The sequence below is a fragment of the Bufo bufo genome, chromosome 9 (assembly GCF_905171765.1).
Source record: "Bufo bufo chromosome 9, aBufBuf1.1, whole genome shotgun sequence".
In the NCBI taxonomy this organism is placed as follows: Eukaryota; Metazoa; Chordata; class Amphibia; order Anura; family Bufonidae; genus Bufo; species Bufo bufo.
In genome coordinates this window covers 42,907,612-42,921,457 of record NC_053397.1, presented here as the reverse complement: position 1 = coordinate 42,921,457, position 13,846 = coordinate 42,907,612, and the positions used below count along the sequence as shown (strand labels likewise).

Below are 13,846 nucleotides of genomic sequence, written 5' to 3'. Positions count from 1 at the left end.
CTCACGCTTTAGGGCCCCTAGAATGCCAGGGCAGTATAAATACCCCACATGTGACCCCATTTCGGAAAGAAGACACCCCCAGGTATTCCGTGAGGGGCATATTGAGTCCATGAAAGATTGAAATTTTTGTCCCAAGTTAGCGGAACGGGAGACTTTGTGAGAAAAAAATAAAAAATATCAATTTCCGCTAACTTGTGCCAAAAAAAAAAAATTTCTATGAACTCGCCATGCCCCTCATTGAATACCTTGGGGTGTCTTCTTTCCAAAATGGGGTCACATGTGGGGTATTTATACTGCCCTGGCATTCTAGGGGCCCCAAAGCGTGAGAAGAAGTCTGGTATCCAAATGTCTAAAAATGCCCTCCTAAAAGGAATTTGGGCCCCTTTGCGCATCTAGGCTGCAAAAAAGTGTCACACATCTGGTATCGCCGTACTCAGGAGAAGTTGGGGAATGTGTTTTGGGGTGTCATTTTACATATACCCATGCTGGGTGAGATAAATATCTTGGTCAAATGCCAACTTTGTATAAAAAAATGGAAAAAGTTGTCTTTTGCCAAGATATTTCTCTCACCCAGCATGGGTATATGTAAAAAGACACCCCAAAACACATTCCCCAACGTCTCCTGAATACGGCGATACCAGATGTGTGACACTTTTTTGCAGCCTAGGTGGGCAAAGGGGCCCACATTCCAAAGAGCACCTTTCGGATTTCACTGGTCATTTACCTACTTACCACACATTAGGGCCCCTGGAAAATGCCAGGGCAGTATAACTACCCCACAAGTGACCCCATTTTGGAAAGAAGACACCCCAAGGTATTCCGTGAGGGGCATGGCGAGTTCCTAGAATTTTTTATTTTTTGTCACAAGTTAGTGGAAAATGATTTTTTTTTTTTTTTTTTTTCATACAAAGTCTCATATTCCACTAACTTGTGACAAAAAATAAAAACTTCCATGAACTCACTATGCCCATCAGCGAATACCCTGGGGTCTCTTCTTTCCAAAATGGGGTCACTTGTGGGGTAGTTATACTGCCCTGGCATTCTAGGGGCCCAAATGTGTGGTAAGGAGTTTGAAATCAAATTCTGTAAAAAATGACGAGTGAAATCCGAAAGGTGCTCTTTGGAATATGGGCCCCTTTGCCCACCTAGGCTGCAAAAAAGTGTCACACATCTGGTATCTCCGTACTCAGGAGAAGGTGGAGAATGTGTTTTGGGGTGTCATTTTACATATACCCATGCTGGGTGAGAGAAATATCTTGGCAAAAGACAACTTTTCCCATTTTTTTATACAAAGTTGGCATTTGACCAAGATATTTATCTCACCCAGCATGGGTATATGTAAAAAGACACCCCAAAACACATTCCCCAACGTCTCCTGAATACGGCGATACCAGATGTGTGACACTTTTTTGCAGCCTAGGTGGGCAAAGGGGCCCACATTCCAAAGAGCACCTTTCGGATTTCACTGGTCATTTACCTACTTACCACACATTAGGGCCCCTGGAAAATGCCAGGGCAGTATAACTACCCCACAAGTGACCCCATTTTGGAAAGAAGACACCCCAAGGTATTCCGTGAGGGGCATGGCGAGTTCCTAGAATTTTTTATTTTTTGTCACAAGTTAGTGGAAAATGATGATTTTTTTTTTTTTTTTTCTTTTTCATACAAAGTCTCATATTCCACTAACTTGTGACAAAAAATAAAAACTTCCATGAACTCACTATGCCCATCAGCGAATACCCTGGGGTCTCTTCTTTCCAAAATGGGGTCACTTGTGGGGTAGTTATACTGCCCTGGCATTCTAGGGGCCCAAATGTGTGGTAAGGAGTTTGAAATCAAATTCTGTAAAAAATGACGAGTGAAATCCGAAAGGTGCTCTTTGGAATATGGGCCCCTTTGCCCACCTAGGCTGCAAAAAAGTGTCACACATCTGGTATCTCCGTACTCAGGAGAAGGTGGAGAATGTGTTTTGGGGTGTCATTTTACATATACCCATGCTGGGTGAGAGAAATATCTTGGCAAAAGACAACTTTTCCCATTTTTTTATACAAAGTTGGCATTTGACCAAGATATTTATCTCACCCAGCATGGGTATATGTAAAAAGACACCCCAAAACACATTCCCCAACGTCTCCTGAAAACGGCGATACCAGATGTGTGACACTTTTTTGCAGCCTAGGTGGGCAAAGGGGCCCACATTCCAAAGAGCACCTTTCGGATTTCACTGGTCATTTACCTACTTACCACACATTAGGGCCCCTGGAAAATGCCAGGGCAGTATAACTACCCCACAAGTGACCCCATTTTGGAAAGAAGACACCCCAAGGTATTCCGTGAGGGGCATGGCGAGTTCCTAGAATTTTTTATTTTTTGTCACAAGTTAGTGGAAAATGATGATTATTTTTTTTATTTTTTTTTTTCATACAAAGTCTCATATTCCACTAACTTGTGACAAAAAATAAAAACTTCCATGAACTCACTATGCCCATCAGCGAATACGCTGGGGTCTCTTCTTTCCAAAATGGGGTCACTTGTGGGGTAGTTATACTGCCCTGGCATTCTAGGGGCCCAAATGTGTGGTAAGGAGTTTGAAATCAAATTCTGTAAAAAATGACGAGTGAAATCCGAAAGGTGCTCTTTGGAATATGGGCCCCTTTGCCCACCTAGGCTGCAAAAAAGTGTCACACATCTGGTATCTCCGTACTCAGGAGAAGGTGGAGAATGTGTTTTGGGGTGTCATTTTACATATACCCATGCTGGGTGAGAGAAATATCTTGGCAAAAGACAACTTTTCCCATTTTTTTATACAAAGTTGGCATTTGACCAAGATATTTATCTCACCCAGCATGGGTATATGTAAAAAGACACCCCAAAACACATTCCCCAACGTCTCCTGAATACGGCGATACCAGATGTGTGACACTTTTTTGCAGCCTAGGTGGGCAAAGGGGCCCACATTCCAAAGAGCACCTTTCGGATTTCACTGGTCATTTACCTACTTACCACACATTAGGGCCCCTGGAAAATGCCAGGGCAGTATAACTACCCCACAAGTGACCCCATTTTGGAAAGAAGACACCCCAAGGTATTCCGTGAGGGGCATGGCGAGTTCCTAGAATTTTTTATTTTTTGTCACAAGTTAGTGGAAAATGATGATTTTTTTTTTTTTTTTTCTTTTTCATACAAAGTCTCATATTCCACTAACTTGTGACAAAAAATAAAAACTTCCATGAACTCACTATGCCCATCAGCGAATACCCTGGGGTCTCTTCTTTCCAAAATGGGGTCACTTGTGGGGTAGTTATACTGCCCTGGCATTCTAGGGGCCCAAATGTGTGGTAAGGAGTTTGAAATCAAATTCTGTAAAAAATGACGAGTGAAATTCGAAAGGTGCTCTTTGGAATGTGGGCCCCTTTGCCCATCTAGGCTGCAAAAAAGTGTCACACATCTGGTATCTCCGTACTCAGGAGAAGGTGGGGAATGTGTTTTGGGGTGTCTTTTTACATATACCCATGCTGGGTGAGAGAAATATCTTGGCAAAAGACAACTTTTCCCATTTTTTTATACAAAGTTTGACATTTGACCAAGATATTTATCTCACCCAGCATGGGTATATGTAAAAAGACACCCCAAAACACATTCCCCAACTTCTACTGAATACGGAGATACCAGATGTGTGACACTTTTTTGCAGCCTAGGTGGGCAAAGGGGCCCACATTCCAAAGAGCACCTTTCGGATTTCACTCGTCATTTTTTACAGAATTTGATTTCAAACTCCTTACCACACATTTGGGCCCCTAGAATGCCAGGGCAGTATAACTACCCCACAAGTGACCCCATTTTGGAAAGAAGAGACCCCAAGGTATTTCGTGATGGGCATAGTGAGTTCATGGAAGTTTTTATTTTTTGTCACAAGTTAGTGGAATATGAGACTTTGTAAGAAAAAAAAAAAAAAAGAAAAAAATCATCATTTTCCGCTAACTTGTGACAAAAAATAAAAAGTTCTATGAACTCACTATGCCCATCAGCGAATACCTTAGGGTGTGTATTTTCCGAAATGGGGTCATTTGTGGGGTGTTTGTACTGTCTGGCCATTGTAGAACCTCAGGAAACATGACAGGTGCTCAGAAAGTCAGAGCTGCTTCAAAAAGCGGAAATTCACATTTTTGTACCATAGTTTGTAAACGCTATAACTTTTACCCAAACCATTTTTTTTTTTACCCAAACATTTTTTTTTAATCAAAGACATGTAGAACAATAAATTTAGAGCAAAATTTATATATGGATGTCGTTTTTTTTTGCAAAATTTTACAACTGAAAGTGAAAAATGTCATTTTTTTGCAAAAAAATCGTTAAATTTCGATTAATAACAAAAAAAGTAAAAATGTCAGCAGCAATGAAATACCACCAAATGAAAGCTCTATTAGTGAGAAGAAAAGGAGGTAAAATTCATTTGGGTGGTAAGTTGCATGACCGAGCAATAAACGGTGAAAGTAGTGTAGGTCAGAAGTGTAAAAAGTGGCCTGGTCTTTCAGGGTGTTTAAGCACTGGGGGCTGAGGTGGTTAAACAGAAATACAGCTTTACTATTTTAACCATTGATGTGGGGGGTGGGGATAAGCTCAATAAAACTGTAAAGCATGTGTTTTAAAATCCAGAGGGTAGCGTGAAGAGACCTGAAATGATAGTCCAGAATCTGGGACAGAGCATCTACAAACAATTCAATGTTTTTTGTTGTTTTTTTCTGGAAAATAGCAATACAAGTGTACAACACGTGTTTTACAATACAAATGGTAGATTTTTAAATTTCAGTGAAAACACCTAAAATTTGAAGTCCAAAATCTGGCACAGGGCATCTCCAGACAGTACAAGTGTTTTTTGTTTTGCAAAAAAAAATAGCAAGATATTTGTACACCGTGTATTTTACAATTCAGAGGGTATAATTTTTAATCTCAGTGAAAACCAAGGCCGTTGCTAGGTTAAAACATTCGGGGCCTGGGCCCCTGATTTTTTGTCCCAGGCCCCGAATGCCCTGCCTGCCTGCTAGATACAACTGTTTTGCCATCCACAGGACGGCAATACAATTGAATCTAATGCAGTGGAAGAGCTGAAGGACCTGTGGTGACATCACAGGTCATGTGACCAGTAAAACAGTCAGTGGTTGAGAAGGACCTGCGATGATGTCACCATCATGTCACCAGTGCAGGAGAGGGCAGCAGTGAAGAGGGAAAGAAGCTGAGGTGATGTCTGCTACATCAGGAGAGGTAAGTGAAGGGAGAGGCAGAGCAATGCTGGGAGTTGTGGTTATTTAACTAGGACTGTATGTTAGGGCTGAAGGGAGGGATGCTAATTACATGGAACTGTGTGTTTGAGGTGGCTGGGGAGGGGGTCATGTTATTTACATGGGACTGTATGTTGATAGTGGCTGTAGGAGGGAGTGATGTTATTTATATAGGACTGTATGTTGGAGGGGGCTGGGGCAGGGTGATGTTATTTACTTGGGACTGTATGTTGAAGGAGGCTGTGGTAGGGGATTATGTTATTTACATATGACTGAATGTTGGAGGGGGCTGGGGCAGGCGTATGTTATTTACATGGGACTGTATGTTGGAGGCGGCTGTGGGAGGGAGTGATGTTATTTACATGGGACTGTATGTCATAGGGGGCTTGGGGAGGGAGTGATGTTATTTACATGGCACTGAATGTTCAGGGGCAATGTTATTTACGTGGGACTGTATGTTGAAGGTAGCTGGTGGTGGGGAATTATGTTATTTACATGGGACTGAATGTTGAGGGGGTGATGTTTACATGGGAATACATGCTGGAGGCTTTTGGGGAGGGGGTGATATTATTTACTTGGGACTGTATGTTGAAGGTGGCTGGGGAGGAGGTGATGTTATTTACATTGGACAGTGTATTAGAGGGGGCTAGAGAGATGGTGTGATGTTATTTACATGGGACTGTATGGTGGAGGGAGGGAAATAGTGTTATTTACATGGGACTGTATGTTGGAGGGGGTGAAGGGAGGCGAGTGATGTTATTTACATAGAACTGTATTTTGGAGGGGGCAGGAGAGATGGTGTGATGTTATTTATATGGGACTGTATAGTGGAGGCGGGAATATAACAACAGGGGGCACTGCAAATCCAGGGGACATTATAGGCGTTCCTATTACTACTGGGGGCTCTATATAAGGGACTTATAGATCTGCATTATTTCTACTAAGAGCACTATGGGGGATGTATTACTACTGAGGGGTCTGTAGAGAGCTTTATTACCACTGGGGGAACAATAGGGGGCCTTATTTGTACTGGCGACTCTGTGAGGGTATCATTAATACTAGAGGGCTCTTCTACTAATGGGGGCACTCTTGGGGAGCATTATCATGGTTGGGGGCACTGTAGGGGGCAGTATTACTATAATGGCACAAATTTTTCTTCAGGATAGTATCTGGGGGTTTTGGGGGGCACAGCGAGCAGCATGATAACACTGTTGGGACTCCAGGTTGGGGGATGATGATAGAAATGTGAGGAAGCTAAGATGTCTGTGTGTCACACTCTGCAGAGACAAGGCGGCTGAGAGAAGTTGTACGGACCGAATGGAGAAGATGATGACAGAGTAGATCTACATCCGAGGAGACGTCACCTGGGAGGCTCTGGATGTGAGAGGTATGTGCTGCTGTATAGCAAGTACAGCAAAATGCGGTATGTGGGGGAGGGGGGACGACTTAGAGAACTGGGCCATATACATTGGGGCTTGGGCCCCAGATCTTTTGAGACTCTAGCAACGACCCCTGGTGAAAACACTAAATTATAGTCCAAAATCTCCACACAGTTAAAGGATTTCTCAGTTTTGGGAAAATAGAAATACATGTGCACAATGCATGTTTTACAAGGCAGAGGGTAGCGTTTTAACTCTAAGCGAACATGAAATAGTAGTCATAAATCTAGGACACAGCATCTCCAGACAGTTCAAGAGTTTTTTTTGTTTGACAAAAATAGTGTGCAACGTGTCTTTTTCAATCTAGAGGGAAGAGTTTTAAATCATAGTGTCGAAATTGATGCAAATGAGCTTTTAACAAGCTCTGCCTCTGATGCCACCAGATGTAAGGCAGCTATCATATAATTAAGTGTTCCACCCTTTAAATAGGCTTTGACTCATGACTCAGATATTAAATAAGCCAGCATTTCATCTATAGACAGCTGTTTCGGGGTGATTGCCCCTCATCAGTGCAGAGCAAAGAGTACTGGCTTAACTGGGTGAGAGGCCTAAGTCAGAAATTGGGGGGTACTATCTCTCCATAAAGCATTCTCTCCCCAAGAAGAGATAGTACCCCCCAAATCATAGTGAAACATTGTAAATATTAGCCAAAAATCTGGGACAGGACATCTACACAGTTCCAGTGTTTTATTTTTGTTTTTTTGCAAAAATATCAATACAAGTGTATAAAACAAGTTTTACAATAGACAGAATAGTGTTTTAAATCTTCAAATGAAAACACTGTAAATAGTGAAATCTGTGACCGGGCGTTTCCATACCAAAAATAGCAATACAAGTGTGTTATGTTTTTTTTTTTTTAAGAAATAATACACAACAATTGTTTTACTGTACAGAGGGTAGCACTTGAAATCTCTGAGTGAAAACATTGTAAATAGTAGGCAGAAATCTGTGACATGGAATCTCCAAACTTTTATTTTGTAAAAATAGCAATATAAGTGTGCAACACGTGTATTATAATACAGAGGGTAGGGTTTTGAATCACTAAGTGAAAACACTGTAAAAAGTAGGTCAAACAGGGTATCTCCAGGCAGTTCAAGTGTTTGTGTATTTTGAGGGAAACAAGCACCAACAATATGAAACCACACCAATAATCCAAATTCATCCTTTATTCATTATTAAATCATGGTTAAAAAAATAAATAAATCACAATTAAGACCCAAAAAATGCAGTTTGGACTCAAATCAGACAAAAACACTTCCTGGGGAACCAGGTCAGTATATATTCCACAATCCCTAATATAGAAGCTATAATAGGGGTGAAAATATTGCACAGTACCCGCAGTTTGTTCTAATACCTAATGACAGTAGCAGCACTAATAACAGTAAAGTGTATACAGTTGCAAGAAAAAGTATGTGAATTCTTTGGAATGATATGGATTTCTGCACAAATTGGTCATAAAATGTGATCTGATCTTCATCTAAGTCACAAGCAGACTGTGATTTACTTCTATGCTTTGGGTCATTGTCCTGTTGCAACACCCATCTTCTGTTGAGCTTCAGCTGGTGGACAGATGGCCTTAAAGAGGACCTTTCACTTGGAAAAACATTGCGAACTAAGTATCATTACATATACAGCGGCGCCCAGGGATCTCACTGCACTTACTATTATCCCTGGGCGCCGCTCCGTTCGGCCGCTGTGCCCTCCGGTATCTTCGCTCACTTGGTTATAGTAGGCGGAGACTGCCTTTGTTCTGCTGGGCGTCTCCTCCTCCTAGGCTGTAGCACTGGCCAATCGCAGCGCAGAGCTCACAGCCTGGGAGAAAAAAACCTCCTAGTCTGTGAGCTCTGCGCTGCGATTGGCCAGCGCTACAGCCTAGGAGGAGGAGACGCTCAGCAGAACAAGGGCAGACTCCGCCTACTATAACCAAGTCTCCATAAGACTCTGCCTACTATAACCAAGTGAGCGAAGATACCGAAGGACATCGCGGCCGAACGGAGAGGTGCCCAGGGATAATAGTAAGTGAAGTGAGATCCCTGGGCGCCGCTGTATATGTAATGATACTTAGTTCGCAATGTTTTTCCAGGTGAAAGGTCCTCTTTAAGTTATCCTGCAAAATGTCTTGATAAACTTGGGAATTCATTTTTCCTTTGATGACAGCAATTTGTCCAGGCCCTGACGCAGCAAAGCAGCCCCAAACCATGATGCCCCCACCACCATACTTCACAGTTGGGATGGGGTTTTGATGTTCGTGTGCTGTGCCTCTTTTTCTCCACACATAGTGTTGTGTGTTTCTTCCAAACAACTCAACTTTGGTTTCATCTGTCCACAGAATATTTTGCCAGTACTGCTGTGGAACATCCAGGTGCTCTTGTGCAAACTGTAAATGTGCAGCAATGTTTTTTTTGGACAGCAGTGGCTTCCTCTGTGGTATCATCCAATGAAATCAATTCTTGTTTAGTGTTTTACGTATCGTAGATTCGCTAACAGCGATGTTAACATATGCCAGAGACTTTTGTAAGTCTTTATCTGACACTCTAGGATTCTTCTTCACCTCATTGAGCAGTATGCTCTGTGCTCTTGCAGTCATCTTTACAGGACAGCCACTCCTAAGGAGAGTAGCAGCAGTGCTGAACTTTCTCCATTTATAGACAATTTGTCTTACGGTGTGGACTGAGGAACAACAAGGCTTTTGGAGATACTTTTATAACCCTTTCCCGCTTTATGCAAGTCAACAATTCTTATTCGTAGGTCTTCTGAGAGCTGTTTTGTGTGAGGCATCCTTCACATCAGGCAATGCTTCTTGTGAAAAGCAAACCCAGAACTGGTGTGTTTTTTTATAGGGCAGGGCAGCTGTAACCAACACCTCCAATCTCATCTCATTGATTAGACTCCAGTTGGCTGACACCTCACTCCAATTAGCTCTTATAGATGTCATTAGTCTAGGGGTTCACATACTTTTTCCACCTGCACTGTGAATGTTTACATGGTGTGTTCAATAAAAACATGGTAACATTTAATTCTTTGTGTGTTATTAGTTTAAGCAGACTGTGATTGTCTATTGTTGTGACTTAGATGAAGATCACATCACATTTTATGACCTATTTGTACAGAAATCCATAAAATTCCAAAGGGTTCACATACTTTTTCTTGCAACTCTATGTACCAAAAGTTGCAAGAATAGTCTGCATAAAGTTAACAGTCATCAAGTTAGAACGCCACATGTGCACGGCGATCACACACCGACAATGCATATCCATAAGAACATTATATAAAGTGCAATTGGAGCAGCATCACAAGAAAAGGATATACAAACAGATGCACAATTGTAGTGGATACAGACCAAGTGACCCACAGGGTGAACAGCCACCCCGATGTACGTTTCGCCCAGCTTCTTCCTGGGGGTGCACATATTTGCCTCCTCCATGGACATGCCCAGCCAACAGCAACAGGGCACATTGTCACTCCCACTCCCCCTCCTTCCTATCACATTCCTCTGGCTGTCAGCCTGCCAAATCCAACTGGACAAGGTGATCAGCAACAATGGCCAAAACATAGTGGCTGTGCTGAATCTTGGCCACATAACACATGCTCCCGGCATGACGCATGTTATCAACTCATTTGTGTAATGCTTTTTTTAAAAGTACAATGGCTTGCGCAAGGTGCTGCCAATGTCCAGGAGACTGTCCAATGATTTTAGCCATTCTTATATGGCAAGGAACGCTCTCCTTGACTAGCAGCAGCTGAGTATTTTAATGGTGACCTCTATGCCCACTTGCTTATGTAGTGACAGGTGCAGCATTGACATCAAGTAGTCTAATGATTACTGGATAGCCATGCTTTTAGACCCTCACTGTCAAAGCAAAACAGAAGAATGTTTTCTTCTTTCCGAAAGGGAGACCAAATTACATTATTACCAGGAAATACTGTGTACGCAGCTTGCTGCAGCTTTTGGCAGCTTTTGGCAAGCAGATGGCGTGTCTGCAATAGAGGCCCCACTGTGCCCCTCCCTAGAGTTATCCACCCCCACAACTAGCAGAAGCTGCAGTCGCAACACAGCAGCCGGTTCAGTCTCCTCAACCTAATGGAGCAGTTTATTCATGTGCCACATCAGACTGAGGCAAATCAGCAAGCAGAGACCTCCCGCCTCAATGCCCAGGTTCAGGCCTACCTACACTCTGGCCTGTCTTCAGCGCATAATCTGTTCCCTGACCCCATGGACTTCTGGGAAGGCAGATTAGAACAGTGTCCTGAACTGGCCCAGTATGCCCTGTCTTCTTTCCTGCCCAGCCTCCAGTATCATCTCAAAGAGGGTTTTCAGCACCGCAGGGGCCTGGTGACACCCAAATGGACCAAGTTGTCCTCCTCCAAGTGTCCAGAACATCACTTTTGTCAAAATGAACAAGACTGGATTTGGGAAGATTTTCTCACTCCTCCAGCTGAGGCCGATGAATAGATCTGTCATTGCAGTCTGCTTGCTTGCCTTCCTGCTTACCATCATGTTGCCTGCCTGCCATCATTTTCCATACAGCTGCTGCCACCATCATGCCACTAGTGCTGTTGACCTGTCAACATGTACCATATGGCTTCTGCTGCTGCCTCCATCATGTCACTTCCACCATAATGTCACAAAGATATATGTTTTAATGTTTTTTTGGTTCTCATTTTCCAAGTTGGTACCATCCGATAAGTGTCTACAGATTTAGATTTTCAGCGGTCCCGCTGTGCAGCCCACAGACTGCAGGTTTTACATCTGATAAGATACATTACATTATTTTGATTTATTCAGGGTTTTGAGTGGACCAATTGAGCTTCATTAAGTGATTGTTTATCTCAATAGCTTTTCATTGGCTGTCCACACACTACCTGTAATCAAGGGAACATGTCCTTATTATTTTTGGTGACTGAATGATCTGTCTCTTGTACACTTCATAACGGGATATTTAGGATATTTAACTAAAAGTTACTTTTTAACCCTGTTACTTTCAGTGACCTGCTTTCTGCCTCTGCAGCGTCAATCAGCCAAATCATTTTTCAGTGAGCTTTCCTTGTTGTGCAGCCCTAACCAAAAGCGAATTGTACCTCAAGTTATAAAAGAAAAAGGTGCAAGATTTTGCCAAATAATCATCTTTCTTAATCTATTACAAAGGTATTTTACTATTTTAAAGGGAGAGGTAACTGTAGGGTCTGGGGTCTGAATTTAATATAGGAAACCAGCCAACCTCGTAAACAATGGAGCAATTCAGAGAAGACAAAAATCCAAATATACATGTGTATATCTGACATAAAATATGAATAAATGTAGTAATAATATTGTTACATGAACGCTGACCAAATAATATTTAACGTATCGGAAGGACGAGGTGCAAAGTGTGCTAAATGGGCCCATTGTAGTCTTAAGACGATGGCAGCATTGAAAGCTTGCCTCATGCAGTATGTATATATTATAAAATAAATACAATAAAATGATGATCTTAAACAAACGAGTAGTCTGGCAGTACATCAAGGTTTACTGTTAAACTGATTCTTTGTTTTTCTTTGCTAGAGGCAAAACTTTTTGGATCTGGTGCAAATGCATCTTCTGCCCCATGAATGTCTTGTCATTGATGCAGAACAGTCTGCATCTCAGGATAAACTTCTCGTACATAAATTATTAATATATAGAGAGAGTTTCAGCTAAATTTACTCATATTGTATGATACAATTTGGAAATGTTTTGGATTCAGTAGTTTAAACTCCACATCACTTCAAGCAAAAAGTGAGACAATCATAGTAATAAGACACACTCAAACCTGATAAGCAGTACATAAATGACATAGTTATATAGTCAATACAGTTTAAAAAACACATAGGTCCATCAAGTTCATCCAAGGGATAGGAGGGGATGTGAATTTTAGAAAAGGGGAGTGAGACCCAGACTTTTACACATTTTCATAAGCATTAGGCACACAGCTGTTGAATGGGTCTGCAGTCTGGGAGATACAGTGCATTGCAGGACGCAGGTAGGGATTACTGAGTGCTTCCGTGGGTTTACTATCCGTGCCTCCGCATCGCAAAAAAGTAGTGCATGCACTACTTTTTTGCAGTGCGGACTGTCGGATGCGGATCGCGGACCCAATTCAATTGAATGTGTGTGCTTTCGCAGACGGTGGCCATGCATTGTGGACCGCAATTTGCAGTCCGCAGCACAGGCCCGGCCAGCATATGTTCGTGTGCATGAGGCTTTAATGTTATTTTCTTCAGTAAGGAAGCATTGACGTCTTTGGAGAGTGAACTTTTTCTTCTCCAGATGAAGGTAGTGCCACCTTGTCTTTTGAGGGAATTTTACATGGAACAGCTCTTCACTATATTTTTTGTATGGCCCAGTTACTATAGGGGCACATGGTTGTGGTAATTGCCACAGTAACTACAGTACACTGTGATGAACACATTGTGATTATTTCAGGATACATGATATGTGGTGGGCACAAAAGTTTTTTAAATTAGGAGTGCATGTTACTACTTTCTTGGCATTATTATTATAATTTAACCATTATACAAAGAGGTATCTCCAAAGGAAAATAACCATCTCGCTAGCGCCACCTTGTAAAAGTGGCTCCCTAGGAGTCAAAATCTGACTTAATGGTTATCTTCCTTGGGAGACACCGCTTTGCATATTCCTTTCCCATGGAGCATTGCCTTTAAGTCTCCATATCCTGTAGTACTTCCAGTAAGTCTCTATATAGGACTGGTCTCTAAATACTTAAATATCACTTTTTTATAAATATATTCTCAAATATCTTTCATTATTTATAATGGTTCTTTTGGTCTGGGGAGAAATCATTAGATTAAATAAAATGTCCACTGTCCTAATCACACAGGGGATAACTGGCTTTCACTGTGTTAAAGAGGCATAACTGGAGCTCCCAGGGAGCTTTGCACTTGGGATTCCTGTGTTCAGACTCTTAAATAAGGCTCCACAGTGTTTTTGTAGCTGGTCTCCCAAAGATCAGCTATTGTTTTGTTTGAGTAGTCTCTAAGGCATTGCTCCCGGTTAGCCAGAATCCTATTCCACACTGATGAGGGGCAACACCCTGAAACAGCTGTCTCTGGATGAATAACTGGCTTAGGTCTTCCCCTGTCACATACCTA

The 13,846-nt window shown here is 42.0% G+C and overlaps 1 protein-coding gene and 1 long non-coding RNA gene across 3 annotated transcripts in view; both read left to right on the top strand.

The window, feature by feature from the left end:
- Positions 1 to 13,846, top strand: part of LOC120978577 — an 875,253-nt gene that overhangs the window by 445,325 nt on the left and 416,082 nt on the right. The window lies entirely within an intron of this gene.
- On the top strand, positions 334 to 7,227 carry LOC120978578. The gene is made up of 3 exons (XR_005774124.1): positions 334 to 347; positions 4,129 to 4,131; positions 7,070 to 7,227. It is a non-coding gene; the product is annotated as an uncharacterized LOC120978578 (long non-coding RNA).